Source organism: Equus asinus, unplaced genomic scaffold (genome assembly GCF_041296235.1).
Source record: "Equus asinus isolate D_3611 breed Donkey unplaced genomic scaffold, EquAss-T2T_v2 contig_197, whole genome shotgun sequence".
Classification (NCBI taxonomy): domain Eukaryota; kingdom Metazoa; phylum Chordata; class Mammalia; order Perissodactyla; family Equidae; genus Equus; species Equus asinus.
Genome location: NW_027224846.1, coordinates 281,738 through 294,335, shown reverse-complemented (window position 1 = coordinate 294,335; position 12,598 = coordinate 281,738). Strand labels below are relative to the sequence as shown.

Below are 12,598 nucleotides of genomic sequence, written 5' to 3'. Positions count from 1 at the left end.
CACCCCTGTGCGGTAAAGGAGCAGCCATAGCCCAGGTCCCAGCAGGGAAGCCCTGACCACCAAGCTCAGCAGCCCCACGGACTGCAGATCGTAAACAGGGACCTCAGCAGATTTCCAAGCTGGGGCAAATACTTCGCAGGTGTGCATGAATGCTCACAGTGCAGCTGTGCTCCCAAAGAGGTAACCAGTCCAGGCAACTGTGGGAATAGGTGTGGCAGCTTTGAACCCACATGCACTTACTTTCCTGGCGGGGAGGGGGAGCCCACCATGCCCCAGGGCTGTCAAGGAGCAGCCATAGCTCAGGTCTCTGCCTGGAAGCCCTGCCCACCAAGCTCAGTAGCACCATGGACTGTGGATCATAAGGGACCTCAGCAGATTTTTGTGCTGGGACAAACACTTCCAGGCACACATGAGTGCTCCCAAAGAGGGAACATGTCCCAGGCAGCTGTGGGAATAGGTGAGGTAGCTTTGAGCCCACTGGTGATCACTTTCCGGTGGAGAGGGGGAGCTCAGAGTGCCCCTGAGGCACCAAAGAGTGGCCCTAGCCTAGTGAGGAAGCCCCGCCTGACAAGGACAGTCCACACAAGTGCCTGAATGCATCCCAGGCTGGGGCAAGCACCCATAATACCCCCACAGCTTCCAGCAGATGGGGTACGGCCAGAAACACTACTCCTGCTCCCCGCTAGCGGTAACAGGGGGAATCTGCATCCTAAGAATACCACAAATGCCACAACAAAAGATTAGTTCATCAAACACCATGAGAAACTGCAGCAACAATTCAGGCCAGGCGGAAAATGACAATTCTCCAGAAACCAACATGGAAGATACAGAAATATACAAGCTAAATGACCGAGAATTCAAAATAGCCATCATAAGGAAACTCAACGATTTACAAGAAAACACAGAAAGACAGTTCAAGGAGCCCAGCAACAAAATGGATCTCTTCACCAAAGAGATTAAAACTATAAAAAAAATCAAGCAGAAATTCTGGATATGAAAAACACAAATAATAATCTAGAATCATTAAGAAATAGAATTGATCTTATGGAGGAAAGAATTAGTCTTCTTGAGGATAAAAATGTAAAAATTCTACAGGTGGAGGAGGAGACAGAACTAAGATTTTTTCAAAATGAAGGAATTCTTCAAGAAATATCTGACTCAATTAGGAAAAGCAACATAAGGATTATAGGTATCCCAGAGGGAGAAGGGAGGGAGAAAGAAGCAGAGAGCTTATTCAAAGAAATAATTGCTGAGAACTTCCCAAACATGGGGATGGTTTCAGATTTACAGATAAACGAAGTTAATCGTATGCGCAACTTTATCAATGTGAAAAGACCCTCTCCAAGGCATATAATAGTAAAAACGGCAAAAGTTTGGGATAAACAAAGAATATTAGGAGCAGCAAGGTACAAGAAGATAACCTACAGAGGAAGCCCCGTCAGGCTTTCAGCAGATTTCTCAGCAGAAACCTCACAGGCTAGGAGAGAATGGAATAATATATTCAAAATACTGAAAGACAAAAACTTTCAGCCAAGAATACTCTATCCAGCAAAACTTTTCCTCAGATACAATAGAGAAGTGAAAGCTTTCCCGGATGAACAAAAGCTGAGGGAGTTCACTGCCACCAGACCTCCCCTACAAGAAATAATTAAAGATGCCCTCACACTGGCAACAAAAAGGCGAAGGTCTACAAAGCTCTGAGCAAGAAGGTAAATAGACAGACATGATCAGAAACCTGCAGCTCTCTACCAGAATAGGAAGGTAAAGACTCAATTACAACTTAAAAGAGAAAGGGAAAGAAAGCATCAGAAGCAATGATAAACACTTCAACTTAGCCACAAACTCAGGAAATTAAAAACAGAACATTGTGTAACAGCAATTACCCAGAAGGGGAGAGGAAATGGAAGGAACTTGCTTAGGTTAATGGCGATAAGAGGCTATGAGAAAATGGACTGTCTCATCTCCAATATCTTTCATACAATCCTCACGGTAACCACTAAACAAAAAAATCAGAGCAAAACCACAATTCACAAAGAGAGAGAACTGAGAAATCCCTCTTGGAAAACCAACAAAATGAAATGGCAGTCAGAAATGCAAAGGAAGAGAAACAGTGGAATCATAGAACAACTAGAAAACGAGATAAAATGGCAGCATTAAGCCCTCATATAACAATAATCTCTCTAAATGTAAATAGACTGAACTCTCCAATCAAAAGACATAGAGTAGCTGGATGGATTAAAAAACAAGACCCAACAATATGCTGCCTCCAGGAAACGCACCTCAGCTACAAAGACAAACATAGGCTTAGAGTGAAGGGATGGAAGACAATACTTCAAGCTAATGGCCAACAAAAGAAAGCAGGGGTTGCCATACTTTTTATCAGACAAGGCAGACTTCAAGTTAAAAAAGACAATGAGAGACAAGGAGGGGCAGTATTTAACGATAAAAGGGAAATTCCATCGAGAGGACATAACACTTATTAATATATATGCACCTAGCACAGGGTCACCAAAGTACATAAAGCGATTATTAACAGACCTACAGGGAGAAATTAAGAGCAACACAATCACAGTAGGGGACCGCAGCACCACACTTACTTCAAGGGACAGATCATCCAGACAGAAATTCAACAAGGAAATTGCAGATTTAAATGAAACACTTGACCAGATGGAGTTAATGGACATATATAGAGCATTCCATCCAAAAACAGCGGAATATACGTTCTTCTCAAGTGCCCATGGAACATTCTCAAAGATAGACCATATGTTGGATAGCAAGGCAGCCTCAATAAATTCAAGAAGATTGAAATCATCCCAACCATCTTTTCTGACCACAATGCTAGGAAGCTAGAAATCAACCACAAGAACAAAACTGGGAAAGTCGGAAATATGTGAACATGCTATTGAACAACCATTGGATCATTGAAGAAATCAAAGAGGAAATTAAAAAATAACTGGAGACAAATGAAAATGAAAATACAACATACCAATTCTTATGGGATGCAGCAAAAGCAGTCATGAGAGGGAAATTCATAGCAACACAGGCCCACTTCAACAAGCAAGAAAAATCTCAAATAAGTAATCTTAACATACAGCTAACAGAGCTAGAAAAAGAAGAACAGATAAAGCCCAAAGTCGGCAGAAGGAGGGAAATAATAAACATCAAAGCAGAAATAAATGAAATATAGACTAAAAAAGCAGTAAAAAGGATTGATGAATCTAACAGCTGGTTCTTTGAGCAGATAAACAAAATTGACAGAACCTTAGCCAGACTCAACAAGAAAAAAAGAGAGAAGGCTCAAATAAATAAAATTAGAAATGAAAGAGAAATTACAACAGATACGGCAGAAATACAAAGGATTATAAGAGACTATTGTGAAAAACTGTATGCCCACAAATTTGATAACCTAGAAGAAATGGATGGATTCCTATACTCATATAACCTCCCAAAACTGAATCAATAAGAAACAGAATCTGAACAGACCAATCACAAGTACAGAGCTTGAAAGAGTAATCATAAACTTCCCAAAAAACAAAAGTCCAAGACCAGATGGCTTCTCTGGAGAATTGTACCAAACATTCAAAGAAGATTTAGTACCTATTCTCCTCAAACTATTCTGAAAAATTGAAGAAGAGGGAACATTTCCTAACACATTCTGTGAGGCCAACATTACCCTGATACCAAAACCAGACAAAGACAACACGAAGAAGGAAAACTACATGCCAATATCACTGATGAACTTAGATGCAAAAATCCTCAACAAAATATTGGCAAACTGAATACAGCAATACATTAAAAGAATCATACACCATGATCAAGTGGGATTCATTCCAGGGACGCAGGGATGCTTCAACATCCATGAATCAATCAGTGTGATACACCACATTAACAAAATGAGGAATAAAAATCACATGATCATCTCAATAGATGCAGAGAAAGCATTTCACAAGAGCCAACATCCATTTATGATAAAAACTCTCAATAAAATGGGTATTAAAGGAAAGTACCTCAACATAATAAAGGCCATATATGACAAACCCACAGCCAACATCATACTCAATGGGGAAAAACTGAAAGACATTCCTCTGAGAACAGGAACGAGACAATGGTGCCCACTCTCACCACTCTTATTCCACATATTACTGGAGGTTTTGGCCAGAGCAGTTAGGCAAGAAAAAGAAAAGGAATCCAAATTGGAAAGGAAGAAGTGAAACTTTCACTATTTGTAGATGATGTGATTCTATATATAGAAAACCCTAAAGAATCCACCAGAAAACTCCTAGAAATAATCAACAACTACAGCAAAGTTGCAGGGTACAAAATCAATTTTAAAAAATCAGTTGCATTCCTATACGCTAACAATGAACTAGCAGGAAAAGAAATCAAGAATACAATCCCATTTACAGCTGCAAGAAAAAGAATAAAATACCTAGAAATAAACTTAACCAAGTAGGTGAAAGATGTGTACACTGAAAACTATAAGTCATTACTGAAAGAAATTGAGGAAGATGTAAAGAAATGGAAAGATTTTCCATGCACATGGGTTGGAAGAAGAAACATAGTCAAAATGTCCATACTACCTAAAGCAATCTACAGATTCAGTGCAATCCCAATCAGAATCCCAATGACATTCTTCACAAAAATAGAACAAAGAATTCAAAAATTTATGTGAAACAACAAAAGACCCCAAATAGCCAAAGCAATCCTGAGAAAAAAGAACAAAGCTGGAGGTATCACAACCCTGACTTTAAAACATACTACAAAGCTACAGTAATCAAAACAGCGTGGTAGTGGCACCAAAACAAACAGATCAATGGATCAAAATTGAAAGCCCAGAAATAAAACCACACATCTATGGACAGTTAATCTTTGACAAAGGAGCAAAGAATGGAGAAAGGAAAGTCTCTTCAATAAATGGCGTTGGGAAAACTGGACAGCTACATGCAAGAGAATGAAAGTAGACCATTATCTTTCACCACACACAAAAATTAACTCCAAATGGATTAAAGATTTGAATGTAAGAACTGAAACCGTAAAACCCCTACAAGAAAAAACAGGCAGTACACTCTTTGACTTTGGTCTTAGCCACATCTTTTTGAATACCGTGTCTACTCGGGTAAGGGGAACAAAAGAAAAAGGTAACAAATGGGACTACATCAGACTAAAAAGCTTCTACAAAGCAAAGGAAACCATCAACAAAATGAAAAGACAACCCACCAACTAGGAGAAAATATTTGCAAATCATTTATCAAACAAGGGGTTGATATCCAAAGTACATAAAGAACTCACACACCTCAACAAAAACAAACAACCCGATCAAAAAGTGGGCAGAGGATATGAACAGACATTTTCAAAGGTAGATATACAGATGGCCAACAGGCACGTGAAAAGACGCTCAACATCACTAATTGTTAGGGAAATACAAATCAAAACTACAATGAGATATCTCCTTACACCAGTCAGAATGGCTGTAATTGCCAAGACCAAAAACAACAAATGTTGGACAGGATGTAGAGAGAAGGGAACCCTCATCCACTGCTGGCGGGAATGCAAACTGGTGCAGCCACTATGCAAGACAGTATGGAGATTCCTCAAAAAACTAAAAATAGAACTACCATGTGACCCAGCTATGCCACTACTGGGTATCTACCCAAACAACTTGAAATCAACAATCCAAAGTAACATATGCACCCCTGTGTTCATTGCAGCGCTATGCACAATAGCCAAACATGGAAACAATCCAAGTGCCCAACGACCAATGACTGGATAAAGAAGATGTGGTACATATATACAATGGAATACTACTAAGCCATAAAAAGACAAAATCTTCCCATTTGCAACAACATGGATGGACCTGCAGGGTATTATTTGCTAAGCGAAATAAGCCAGACTAAGAAAGACAAACACCATATGATTTCACTTATATGCAGAACATAAACAAACACACGGACAAAGAAAATAGTTCAGTGGTTACCAGGGGAAGGGGGCTGGAGGGTGGGCACGAGATGAAGGGAAGCACTTATGTGGTGACAGACAAGAAATAATGTACAACTGAAATTTCACAATGATGCAAACTATTATGAATCTCAATTTTAAAAAAACAAAATATTTGGAAGATTTTTCCTTGAGAATTTATCTCAGCACAATTTTGGATATTGTTAGAGTTGGGGTATATTTGTCTTTTAGGAATGGATTTGGTCTTTGGAGGCAGCCAAACATTAAGCTGATATCAATTTGATTAATAAATGGATGTTCAGATTCAGTAATGCTGTTTTTTGTTCAAAAAAGAAGTGTGTGAATGTACCTGTGTGTGTATGTACGCTCTGAAGCTCACGAAATGAAAATGAAAGACATTTTACCATTCTCAACTGGAACAATGGTATGTTATACTTTAGACTCTGAATATGTTTTTACTGAAATTAGTTAATTTTCTAAACTAGCATGAGAAAAAAATCTCAAACTTTATTTAAAACACATGGAGAAAACCAGGTTCCAAAATGTACACTAGTTCATAAGGCAACAGATAATTTAATACCTTTTCTGTCCTTTTTATTATTTTTTTAAACTTTTACCCTTCAAATTATGGCACATTTCTAGTTAAAACATTTACAGGAAAACTGATACAGATTGACATAGGAAAGGTGTAAATGAACGATGTGGTCTGGAGACTCACTGTTTTGAGTTCTGTAATCGTTGTCCATCAGCTGCCTGAGAAGTGGACTCACGTGTGTGAGCGCCTCTTCTCTTGTTTTCTGTACTTCTGTTCCTGAGGCTCACAAGAGGGCTTTCTCCTGTACTCCTTCCTGTGCCCATTTAGAATACATAAGTATTTGTCTTAAGAAGTCAATCTTACATGTGAAAAAATGATTTTCCAAAATCATAAATGAGAAGTAAATTATTAACTAAATTAAAGATGATTTAGAGAAACCTTATACACATATATTTACTGTGTATTTAGAACTGAATTTTGAGTATGGGAGAGGAAAGGAAAATTAGAGATTTTTTTTAAAAGTGGTCTTGAAGTAGAAAACTACCTTGCTGAATTTAGTATAAAATCAGGTTCATGCTGTGATACAGTAAAATTTAGTAGCTGGTAATTCCTACTTTCCCATTATACCTTCAATACTGTATAGAAATTTCAGCCCCTATAGCCAAACTGGAAAATACTGAAGGCCTTAAGTTATTTATTTCATTGTAACATCATCATAAGCCTAGAAAATCAGGAAGAATTCTGTGAGGATGTAAAAACTGGGGCATTAGATTCAGTCTCTAGCAGTATGGTAGACAAGATTCAGTGAACAATTCTCTCACTTATGCCAAGATGAAAACAGTATTTTAAGTCTTTTTAAATGTACCTTTTTTCTGTGAAGAAAACAGGAAGTCATTGGACACCAAAACCAAACTGAGCAGAGGAGATAAATATGCACTCAAGCTGGCCTTCACCCTGGAGGCTTCTGCAAAACACCTGTGAGCTTGAGAGTCATTCTGAGGCCCTGAGAGCATAGGGGGCTGCGCTGGAGCTGGTCCAGGTGGGCAGAAGTCTCAGGAGCATTCATCCTCCCTCACCCACACAAAGCTGGAGCCCAGCGTGGCAGCTGCAGATGGGGCCTGCACCCACACCTATCTCAACTATGGTGCTGGCTGGGGGAGAGGAGCGTCCCACTAAAAATGTGTAACTCCATGCTGATCTGTGCTCCAAATTCACATAAAAAACACAAGCTGAAAATATATCTAAAAGTGATCCCAGATTGGAAGCTTCTAAGCACATGGTAGAAGCAAATGCAGATCCGATCCAGGAAAACTCACATTCAACCTAAGGCTCCAACAATCCCCAAAGGTAAAGTTCCAAGGAAGAGGTCACTGTCACAACAAATTTTAAAAGATCACAACATGCACAAGGAAACAGAGATTTCAAAAATTTGCATTATCAGAAAATAGAAAATATTTTTGGTATCTGTAAAGAAATTAAAGAGGAGATAGCAAATATAAGTACAAAACAAGGAACTATTTTTAAAAAATAAACAAACATTTTGCTAACGACCAAGTCGAATTTCTAGAAATGAAAGATATAGTACAGTAATTGAAATGTAAAACTCAGTGGATAGATGAAGCAGTGGGTTAAGTGACAAGAGAATTGGTGAACTAGTAAGAGATCTGAAGAGATTATCTAGAATGCAGTTCACACAAAGATGGAAAATGTGAAAATGAGGGATAGCAACATGGAGAAGAGTATGACTGTCTGATCTTAGTTCCAGAAAAAGAGAATAGAGAATGGAGAAGAGGAAATATTTGAAGAAATGAAGACTGAGAATTTTCCAGAATTAGTGAAAAACTTAAATCCCAAGCAAACCGAAAGGAAGTCATACCTAAATACATCAAACTGAAATTGCAGAAAACCAAAGAAAAGGAAAAAATCTTAAAAACAGCCAAAGAAAAAGAATTCCCTAAAAAAGCAGAAATTAGACGTAAAAGCAGCAATGAAAGCCAGAAAGCCAAAGAGTAATATTTTCAAGGACCTGAGAGAAAGTAACTCTCAACCTAGAATTGTATATGCAGAAAAACTCTGTCTTAAGAATGAAAATGAAGATAATTTCAGACAAAACTAAGACTTTACTACCAACAGAGCCTTATGAGAAACATAACATGCTTTGCTACAGAGAGTTTCTGTACCATCAATTAGCTCTTATGCGATGGTAAATAGGGAATTGTGTGAGTGCCAGATGGAATTTGCATTTTTGTACATAATTTTTCCTGTCACCTTAGTATTTTTCATCATCAAGCAATAGCAAGTGAATACAAAGTGAATTGAAAACAAAAATCAGATAGATGTTTTCTTACAATTAAAGATAAAGCCTTATCAACTTGAGGACCTTTTAAAAAGCTGAAATCTCTGTGAAAGTGCGTTCTTTTTGGGCAGTTAGTTGCTGGTTTAGGGGCTTCAAAGACTTTTTAAACTTCCCACAATGTTAAGCTATCTAATGAAACCACACGTGGATGAAGAAGCTGACAGTACAGGTGAAGAAGCTGCCAACACTTTTCCCTCAGTTAAAAACAAACAAACCTTTGTTTGATGAATAAGCTACAATCTGCATAAGATTTTGATGGAGCTGCTCTCTATTTAAAGCAAATGCCCTCAAGATTCTACATCTCGGGAAAAAGGAAGTGTGGTTCCAGGGTTTAAGTCTGCAAAGAAGAGACTGACTTTAGATGCGATGTCAGTAGAGATTTAACTGTGCTGATACTGTATTAGAATTGTTACTGTTTTTTAGTGCTTTGGTCACAAGTTTTGAGTTTTGAGTTTTGGGTCGTCTGCTCCAACTCTGTTTTTCCCATAAGTCTTTTTGTTTTCAGTGTCTGATTTTGTAGAACACAAGGTTTTTGAAACAGGGAAACATATTTTGCATTCTAACAGAAATGCCTCTACTAAAGCAAATACTTCAGGTAACCAGATGATTGTCCCAGAGGAAAGGTTTGAGGTGCCACAATGAATGATGGCCCCCCCAAAAAGGTAAGTATCTGAGTAATTCTAAACAAACGTCAACATAGAAGAGAAACAATGCTAATGTTTAATTCAAGGCAGAGCTAAAATAGGGGAGTGTGGTTGTTCAAGTATTCTCATGCTCCTGTGAAGAGGTTAAAGATAGTGATTGTTTCTCTTTTTATTAACTACTGATATATTTATAGTAAAATTAAAAAGAATAATAAGGGAATGGTAAAAAGAAAAAAAGTTCAAGGTAGTAGTTGTAGCAGTGTGGAAGGCGATGGGGGATGGGATTAAGAGGAACACAGAGGTGCCTTCAAGGCACTGGTAGTATCCTATTTCTTCAGATGGTTGGTAATTACCCAGTTGTTCATATCACTGGTGTTCTTCAAAACTTACACATGGTTGTAAATATTTGTATGTGTATTCAGTATTTATTTTTAAAAACTTTTAGATTATATCAAAACCGACATATGACAACTTATTGATAGAAGTTTTCCTGGTTTATTTCAGTTACCATCCTTGTTCTTCTGTGGGCTGTAGTGTGGTCAATTACTGGCAGTGAATGTCTTCCTGGAGGAAACCTATTTGGAATTATAATCCTGTTCTATTGTGCCATCTTTGGAGGGAAACTTTTGGGGCTCATTAAGTTACCTACGTTGCCTCCACTGCCTCCTCTTCTTGGTAAGTACCAAACACTTCCTGTGTCCTTCAGAGTAAATCATATTTTTAAAATAGTAGTTTGGGAAATAAAGGAATAAACTATTTCTGTATTTGCTGTGCTGGCCCTTAAAGCTGATTGTTAAATTGTGATGAGTTTTATGAGCCAGTTGGTAAACAGCAATTTGAAAATTAAATTATATATACTTACAATTAAATAACTTGCATTAAACACAAGAGCAATACTCAAAACCAATCACTTCTTAATTATTTTACTACATTTTCCTCTTATCTCTCCTCTTGAGATTATGGAAATACTATATCACGGTGTGTCACTGCCCATCTGTTCCCAGCTCCACGTTCAATGACGTCAGGTTGGTAGGTTAACATCAGCCCTGGTAGAAGTATCTGTAATACAGAAATCAGCAAATGCTGCAGCCCAGGGCTTAATATGTTGTCAGTCACTCACATCATTGACAAACGAGTGAAGTTCCAACATGTATTACAAAACTATTCTTCCAGAGGCCATGAGAACTGTGCAGATACGACACGTAAAAATTAGTCTTAAAACTAGGTATTATATCTTTAATGTTTCTTTTAAAAATTCCATATTACAAAATTTCAGTGTACTACTTTCAGTATACCACAAAAGACATTTTGTGTCCCTTTCTCACAGATTTATAAATCAAGTTTTATTTAAAAACCATGTACCTTTTACACATGCATATTTGCACACATCTCCTTTTTTTATTTCAAAAGATTGGCCCTCAGCTAACATCTGTTGCCAATCTTCTTTTTTTTTTTTCTTCTTCTCCTCAAGGCCCCCCAGTACATAGTTGTATATTCCAGTTGTCGGTTCTTCCAGTTCCTCTATGTGGGACACCACCTCAGCATGGCCTGATGAGCGGTGCTAGGTCAGTGCACAGGATGCGAACCAGTGAGACCCTGGGCTGCCAAAGCAGAGTGCATGAACTTAACCACTCAGCCACAGGGCCAGACCCCCCCACACACACACATTTCCTAAGTAAAAATTTTTTTCTATTAGTGAGGACCTCAGGATTGGTTAACATAGACCAAAATTATTTTCTTGTGAATTTGTGGTGAGCAATTGAAACTAAATGTAAAAAGAAGTAGAATTATTTACATCTTACTCTACACTGTTTCTCAATATATTTTTCAATTTAGGTAAAATTCAAGTTATTTCACTTAATTCATATTGTTTATCATGGGTGCTTTTTGTTAAAGTTTTTAATTGAATTATTATGACAATGGGTTGTTTCTAGGCCAGCCCGGTGGTGTAGTGGTTGAGTTCCGTGCACTCTGCTTCAGTGGCCCAGGTTCGTGGGTTCCGGTCCTGGCTGTGGACTACACCCTTGTCAGCTATGCTGTGGTGGTGTCCCACATACAAAATAGGGGAAGCTTGGCACAGATGTTAGCTCAGGGCAAATCTTCCTCACCAAAAAACAAAAGGGGGGCTGTTTCTAAATATGCCTGTGTGCTATGATAAAGGGTTGGCAAACCATCTCTTCTTGGAAATAAGATCTTATTGGAGCACACTCATGCTCATTCATTTACATATTGTCTGTGGCTGCTTTTATACTACAGTGGCAGGGCTGAGAACTTATAACAGACACCATGTGGCCCACAAAGCCTGCAGTGTTTCTTGTATGGCCCTTTACAGAAAATGTTTACTAACCCCTGCATCTAAGTCAGAGCTTCTCACACTTTATTATCCAGAGAATGACCTTGGATCTTGTTAAAATGCAGACTCTAATTCAGTAGGTCTGGGGTGAGGCCTGAGATTCTGCCTTTCTAATAAGCTCAAAGACCACACTTTCCACAGAAAAATCATAAGTTTTCAAACCTGGCTGCACGTAGGAATCATCTGGGAAATTTTTTAAAAAGCTGATGCCTGGGACCCACCCCAGAGATTCTGAACTAATTGAATGGAGTAGCCCTGGGTATCAGAATTTTTAAAAGCTCCCCAGGTGATTCTAATATGCAACCTAAGTTGAGGACTACTGTTCTAGACGCCATGAAAAGGCCCTTTACACCTCATCCTTCTCTTTTCCACTCCATGCCTGTTATTGCAACAAGCAAAATACACATGTTGCAAAATGATAAATCCTTGGGCTTTGTGATTACATGAAATCTCCTGAGGTCACTGAAATCATTCTTAAAAGTCACGTACGTAATGTGTCTTACCATCCCTTTCTATAGTGGTACGCTTGTGACAGAAGTTTACTGGCTCTTAGCGTATTAGGGCCAGTATCTAAAACTGAAACATTATCTGAATCCATAAAGAAGACTTGTTAAGGCAGACATGTGTGGTGATTGCCTATTCCATATTTTTAAAAATTCATTGAAATAATTGCCAGAGATGGAGGATGAAGGAGCATTTTTTATTCCAAAAATGAATGTGAAAACAACTTTCCTAGGACACTGTTTCCTTTGCTG

General features: G+C 38.3%; 1 pseudogene; it reads left to right on the top strand.

Moving 5' to 3' along the window:
• Nucleotides 1–12,598, top strand: part of LOC139043286 (sodium/hydrogen exchanger 9B2-like) — a 54,546-nt pseudogene that overhangs the window by 15,024 nt on the left and 26,924 nt on the right.